The following is a 7,518-nucleotide window of genomic DNA, read 5'->3' as shown; positions in this document are numbered from 1 at the left end:
GTCAAGTCATAAGCCATATCTGTCAGACGGGATAGTAGTGAACCACTTCGCCGACTCACCCTCTTTCTTTCTGCTTTTGCCATAATAAATAATACAGGTTCGCACCGTTTTCAAAGTTGTTCGATTTACTGAAAAATATACCACGAAGCACTTCACCAAAGGATATGGGAAGGGCTTTTGTATGCACCGAGACCCATGGTGACGAATATTTTTTAGTTTGATCATACTGCCTAAATATGTGTCCTACCTTTTGAAAATTTTCCACTATAATAAGCTCACTCCTGTTCCTGTTTATATATGTGGTACAGAATAATGGCTGCCGGGGTGCTAAATTGTCGAATTGTCTTACAAATCACAGGTTTTTTAGGATCTCCCGTTTTTAGGCCATAGTAATATATTTTATAAAATTTCGAAGTGAAAGTGCTGTACGATTAGCGTCTCTGACCGAGAAGAAGAACATGCAGAAAGGGAGGAGAGATTAGGCCAAGGGTGTGTTCCAGCTGACGGTTTTTCAGTAACTGCAGTTACTGCGCGGTAACTGCCCATTTCTAACTGCAGTAGAGCCAGTGGGAACGGCACAGTAAGCTGACTAGCAGTAGCGTCATTTTCGAATTAAATGCAAGTGTTTAAATTTAAGGGACAGTTTAATGCTGATTAGTATAATTTTTTTATTCCTTCTGTTTCAGAGCATTTAGAGAGTTTCTAAGCCAAACATGGGCATTTGGCTGTCACAAATGATTTCGCTCAAATGAGCTGGTGAAAAATAAATAGATCATATACTTTTTCTCTTTTTTTATTATTTCAAGACTAGAATATCTCAAAATTAAGCATTCAAATAGCTTGATTGTATCTTAAGCATATACAATCCCTGATGGAGTTTTGTTGATACCTGTCTTAAATTGATTTGTCTAAATAAAATGGGCCTATAGCATTTACAGGATAGTAGTGGGACACTATAGCAAGTTTTTTTCAATATTCTACTTTTTTTTAAATAATTATTGTTCTCTGGTCAAATTTGTGTTCCTTGCTAAGTGGTAGGCGCTCTGGGCTGGAATGCTTTGTCCAAGGGGTACAGGTTTAATTCCTGGCATTGTCAGTTTATTTTGTTTTGGATAGGGGTTGGTGTTATGACTAACCTCAGCTAGAATTGGCCTAACTTTAAATGAGTACAGATGGAAATCTAGGGACAGTAAGAAGGAAGGGCATGCAAGAGCATAGGCTGGCTGGTCCCTAGCTTCCTATTGCACTACCTGGCTAAAGGACCACCAGGTCCTTTACTGGCCTACTGACTTAGCCATAGAAACTTTCTTTCAAACCCATTAAATATAAGTAAAAATGAAGAATACCAGTATGATGGTCCTTCTATTTCCCTGAAATGTGGATGTATGGACAAGAGTGTGGGTCATGAGAGATAGCATGTGAATGTAATTGGGGTGAATGTTCTACAAGATTTAAAAAAATTATGACTGTTGCTCAGGTTGGCAACTGAACACAGAAGTATAATTTTGTTATTTGTTTTTCTTTGTGATTATCATGCTTATTTAATGTCCAGTATTTTAAAGTTAATCTTCTTTAATTTGTCTTTAATTGCCATGGCCCTAGGGCTTAAATACAATAAAACCTATTTATATCTATTGATTTTCTTTAAATAGATAGTAGCTCTATGTTTCCTAGCTTCAGTAAATTTAAATGTAATTGTGAGACCAGGGATTACAAAGTACATGAAAACTTGTAAATGAACCTCTGGTATCAATAAAAATTTGTAAGAAATGGATATCAATTTAAAGATTAAAAAAACTGTTAGAAAACAAAGAAGACAAATGAATAAACAAAAGTACCCCTTTACAACCATTTAATGAATTGTCACAAATATAGGTCACCCTTAAGATTGAAATGAACAAAGCTTCAATTATGAATCCATTTTCCTTTAAACAGACTGAAGGGGCAAACCTCCAAGCTTTGACAAATTCAATCTCACTTTTGGGCATTCTCACCTTTCCTTTTCAAAGGAAACTTTCTTTGGATGTTTCCCATCCAACTAAAAACAACACGGACAGCATCAGGTACAAGTGACCTTCTACTTAGCCTACATACCAAAGGGAAAAGCATGCATCTCTATACTATAATTTACCTCCAACCTGCCTAAAGTGCAAATATATAGCCAAAATTATGTAGTTCCAATGTAATCTGTCACCTGTTACCTTTTCCCCCATTCTTGCTTTGTTACAGTTGCTTCAATTAACATGGAGCTTAAGGTTGAGGGATAGATTGGCAGAATCAATGGGAAACATGTAACTTCAGCTATATATATTTTTGAAGGTCATCAAAGATCAGGGCCCTCTAGAGCAAGAATGAGTAGAGATGTGTACTTTGAAATACCTTCCCAGGACATACTTTAGCCTGTAGACCCATTCCTGAAAGTTTCATTTTCCTAACCTAACCCCTTTCAGTGATAGCAAGAAGTCAATCAACTAGAATTTTACTGGATAAAATTACCATCCTTTGGAATAGACTCTGAATAGTCTACCCTAGCCTACTTCTTCAATAGGATTAAAGACAGTCTCAGAATAATGATTTGGCAGCCCATAAATCCTCAACTTATATGTAATACTTCACCTAGGCCTGTTTACAGAGCCTAAAAGGAGTTAATGCTTAAAATGCTACCATGTGGCAATTTAATGGAGCCTCAATGTTACAAGGAAGAAGTCAATCCTTAGAATGATTCCAAATGGCAATTTAAGGTAATAATTATGCCTGGATATGCCAGAAAACATGGAAATCTTTAAATTAAATAATACGTTTTTCATTGATTTAACCTACTTGCTAATAGATAGCCTACTACTCAGGGTGTCCTTTAATGTTGATCCCAAAATATGGTGATTTACTAACCTGGCTCAGATCCCTCTTTCTTTTGCAAAATCACTGTCCCACCTTGTTCCAAGCAAATAACTTGATATTCCATTACTTTATTCTTGTCCATATTTATTTTTTGTTGAATGAGAAATTTGTTGAAGAAAGTGAATTATGTACTTACTGCGCTAACCATTCTTTTGAGCACGGTAAGAAAATCACTTACTGCGGTTACTGCCGGCAGTAGTTGGACAGTAAGTTCCCAGCGAGTTGGACAGTAACCATTTTCCCGCTAGGAACGGAAATAGTAACCATTCGCCTACTACAGTAAGTCCCTGGAACACACCCCAAGGCTAGTTTTAGCCTATTTTTATCCTTTAACTATAACCAAGCCAAGATGGTTTGATTATGTGCAAAACTTTTATAGTGAATACTGAGAAGAGGAGAAAAAAAAATCGGTCTGTACAATATGGGCTGCTAATTCACAAAGATGCAGTGGGGGGGGGGTCTGTGAAATTAACATCTGAGAGTTAGAAATTTAAAAATCTTTATTAGCATTCAAATTAGAATTTAGAACATTTAAAAAGTTATCATCTGAGAGTTAGCAGTAAAATTCTTGTATTTGCATATATACAGAAATGCAAATAGCCTATAGAAAAGTATTTGCATATATTTAAAACCTTATAAATTGGGATTGAGCAAAGTTGTGAAGCTGAAAACAATTTTGTTGTACTTCATTCAAGCAGAAGATCTATTTTGCAAGATTTTACTTTTATAACACACATATTTTGAAGGTCATCAAAGGTCAGGGCCCTCTAGAGAGAGAAGGAGTAGAGGTAGGTACTTCAAAAGGTCAATTTATAGCAAACAGTATTACCGGCTTTTGTACAAAGTGAATATACCACTTGATGCCTTTTTTATGCTCTTTACAAATATAATAATCACTTCTACTGGAAATTCAGATTTAAGCACTTTTTGACCTCTTATAAATGACCTAAATACAGGGTATAAAAAAGGCTTAAAACATTGGTCTCAGACTTTAAAACATTGGACTCAAACTTACCATCTCATTATAAATCCATTTTTTAAATGTTATATCATCCACAAGCAGTGATTTTCCATGATTAAATTGGATATATAAATTTTATCAATGTTATGGCATTTTCTTCTTCCTTGACATCAGATTTTAAATAAAAGCATGCAAAAATATTACAAAAAAGCTGACTATTACAAATGCCAGTTATAGTGTTTGCTATAAATTTAACTATATTAAATACAGCAATGGTTAGTTTACATATTTAATATATGCTATGCTTTGCCCCCACCCCCCTGATGTGCAAATATATAGCCCAAATTTGTTTCTAAACTCTTACAGATTTGCAATTTCAAATATCCTATTATTTTGTATGCCATATACATCAAGTCAGCCTTGAAGGTAAATAACATTGACCTTTTCACAAGTGCCAATTATTTTTGGGTAGAGTCTGTCCTGGTTGAATTGACAGTAGGGTCTGAAAAGTTTAGAATTGGTGTGATTTACCGTAGCCCTTCCTCCCCCAGCTCCGAAGAATCATTTCAGTATGTGGCAAATATTATAAACGAAATGACAATATGTAACCCCAAAAATGTCATCATCACAGGAGACTTTAACATGCCGGACACCAGGTGGGTCGATGGTTTAGGCTTTACTCTTCAAAACAACTATACCAATCCAACTCTTGAAGCCTTTGCTGATAACCTGCTGGTCCAGACAGTTGAGTTCCCTACCAGACATAGAGATCATCAAACTCCATCTCTCCTTGATCTCGTTCTGTCAAACAACCCCGAAAAAATTATGTCAACAGCAAACTTACCCCCCCTTGGAGCAAGCGACCATCTTTGTATCCTGAGTGCAATAATCTTGAATCAGATACCAACCAACAAAATCAAACGAACGTTTGTTGATTACAAGAAAATACGCCAGGACCTACAAGAGATTGAATGGGAAAACTCCTTGCAACAAGACACTGAAGCATCCTGGGAGCTTTTCAAGGACATACTACTGAGTCTTGAGTTGAAGCATACAAAAACTTACTTCTCAGAACGTCCCAGAACCCTTCCGTATATGTCACCACAGCTAAAAAAGTCATTAATAAGAAAAAGAAAGCTTGGAAAAAGTATAAAAATTGTGAGAGTGCAGCCCATCTAGAGCAGTACAAAAAGGCCAGGAACAAACTGAGAAATGCGACCAGAAAAGCAACCATAAGATATGAGGAGTTGATAGCACTAGAGGCAAAAACCAATCCAAAAAAGTTTTGGAGATATGTCACTTCAAACAACCCAAGCCGCAGGTCGATCCATCATTTTACCTCCAGCGATGGAACCAAAATAACCGACCCATTGGTAATGGCAGATACCCTCAATCAATGCTTCTCGTCAAATTTCTCTAAAGACCCTGGATGCCCCCCACCGGATATGCCAACCACCCACATCAAACACCCTATGCCACCGATCCAGTTCACAGCTTGTGATACTTACAAGCGCCTAAAAACTTTGGACCCATCCAAGGCAAAGGGACCCGATGGCATCCATCCTAGGTTGCTGAAGGAGACCGCAGCTGAAATAGCGGAACCCCTGACAAGAATATTCCAGATGTCAATAGCTTCCAAAACTATTCCCTCTGACTGGAAAACAGCAAATGTCATGCCAGTTTTCAAAAAAGGACAGAAAGATAAACCACAGAATTACAGACCCATCAGCCTGACTTCTGTCCCATCAAAAGTCATGGAAGGCGTCTTAAATGATGCAATCGTTGCACATCTGGAAACTAACAGCCTGTTATACGATGGACAACATGGTTTCAGGAAGGGTCGCTCTGTGGAGACAAACCTAATTCAATCATATGACATAATCACCAAGATGATTGAGGAAGGCCTTCCAGTTGACGTACTCTTGCTGGACCAAGCCAAAGCTTTCGAGAAGGTAGTACACTCGTACCTGGAAAGGAAACTAGAGTTCTATCAACTCCACCAAGATGTAAGGGAATGGATTATCCAGTTTCTCAAGGATAGAATACAGAGGGTGATGATGTATGATGAGGAGGGGAATCAAATCATGTCAAACCCAACTCCAGTGCTCAGCGGAGTTCCGCAAGGAACTAAACTGGGACCTACCCTCTTCAACATGTTCATCAATGACTCAGCCCAGTCAGTGCAAAATGACCTTAAACTGTTTGCAGACGACTCGAAATTGTTTGGCCCAGTCGCAAACAACCAACAGTGCGCAGATCTGCACACCCTCAACAACTGGTCCTCTTCCTGGTCCCTCGAGTTTAATGCTGAAAAGTGCAAAGTCCTACATCTTGGCCCTAAGAACCCAGGAATGACATATACAATGACAGATCGTACTGGGAAGCTCATAACTTTGGAAACTGTCACCGAAGAAAGAGACCTTGGGGTCATTGTTGATGACAAAATGAAATTCCATAGTCACAGCAGATACCTAGCTGCAAAAGGCAACAGGTCCCTTGGTCTCATCAGACGTAATATCACCAGTAGATCTCCCAGGACAATCAGGAAGCTATATACAGGACTGGTCAGACCGCAACTTGAGTACGGAGTCTCTCTTGCCGTTCCCCACTATGTCGTGGACAAGAAGATCCTTGAGAGCGTTCAGCGGAGGGCTACAAAACTACCAACCAAATGTAAGAACCTCTCGTACCCTGAACGCCTCAAGAAACTCAAGCTCCCAACCCTGACGTACAGGAGGAAACGCGGAGATGCAATCCTGACCCACAAGCTGCTGGAGAATGGTGTCACACCAGGGCTTTTTAATAAGTCGCTCTCTAGCCACACCCGGGGCCACACCAAGAAGCTCCAGCAACAAAGAAGCTCACGGAGAGAACGTTCCAACTTCTTCTCAACTCGTGCTGTTCCACTGTGGAATTCCCTTAGTGAAGAAACAGTTCAGTCCAAAACTGTTGACAACTTCAAAAAAGCAATTGACCGAGACTGGGCAGCGATGGAGTGGAAACTACACTGGGAGGCCAGTGGATCTACTCAACGGAACTAGACAACGCACTTCCACCTCCATCACTCAACCGGCGAATCTACAGGATGTTCACCCAACCTTATTCGCCGGCCAGTGCGATTTAAGGTAATGCATGCTTTCATTGAAAGTTACATTTTCCTAACCTAACCCCTTTCATAGATAACTGAAAGTCAATCCACTAGAATTTTACCTTTTAAAGTACCCATGTCTGCTCCTTCTCCCTCTAGAGGGCCCTGAAATTTCCCTGAATTTTACCTATTGAAATTTTGACAAAACCACATTTTACCATAATTTTCAGTTACCAGTTGCTTTTTCTCTGCCTTTAGTTCTCAAAATGCAATTCCTGTTATTTGAGTAGAATTCTGAGCCATATAAATGTTTTTTTTTCAAAATTTAGGAACCTACTTATAATTTTAAATTTATAACCTATTTGCATATCTTTAAAACCTTATAAATTAGGATTAAGCAAAGCTGTGAAGCTGAAAACAATTTTGTTGTACTTCATTCAAGCAGAAAATCCATTTTGCAAGGTTTTACTTTTATAACACACATATTTTTAAAGGTCATCAAAAGTCAGGACCCTCTAGAGGGAGAAGGAGTAGAGGTAGGTGCTTAAAGATACCTTCCTGGGACATACTT

At 38.6% G+C, this 7,518-nt stretch overlaps 1 protein-coding gene across 3 annotated transcripts in view; it reads left to right on the top strand.

Annotated features, from left to right (window-relative positions):
• Window positions 1–446: 446 nt before the first annotated feature.
• The window catches only part of LOC136025262 (ELMO domain-containing protein 2-like), a 38,164-nt gene continuing 31,092 nt past the window's right edge, over window positions 447–7,518 (top strand). Inside the window, exon 1 of one of the 3 annotated variants that reach the window (XM_065701120.1) lies at window positions 447–482. The gene's annotated coding sequence lies outside the window, so the exon portion shown is untranslated. Of the gene's footprint in view, window positions 483–3,171; window positions 3,309–7,518 lie in introns of those variants that run through there. The other 2 variants (XM_065701117.1, XM_065701118.1) reach the window with 2 other exon arrangements.

This window comes from Artemia franciscana, chromosome 3 (genome assembly GCF_032884065.1).
Source record: "Artemia franciscana chromosome 3, ASM3288406v1, whole genome shotgun sequence".
Taxonomy (NCBI): domain Eukaryota; kingdom Metazoa; phylum Arthropoda; class Branchiopoda; order Anostraca; family Artemiidae; genus Artemia; species Artemia franciscana.
Note: the sequence above shows the minus strand (reverse complement) of the source record. Positions and strands in the feature narration are given on the sequence as shown.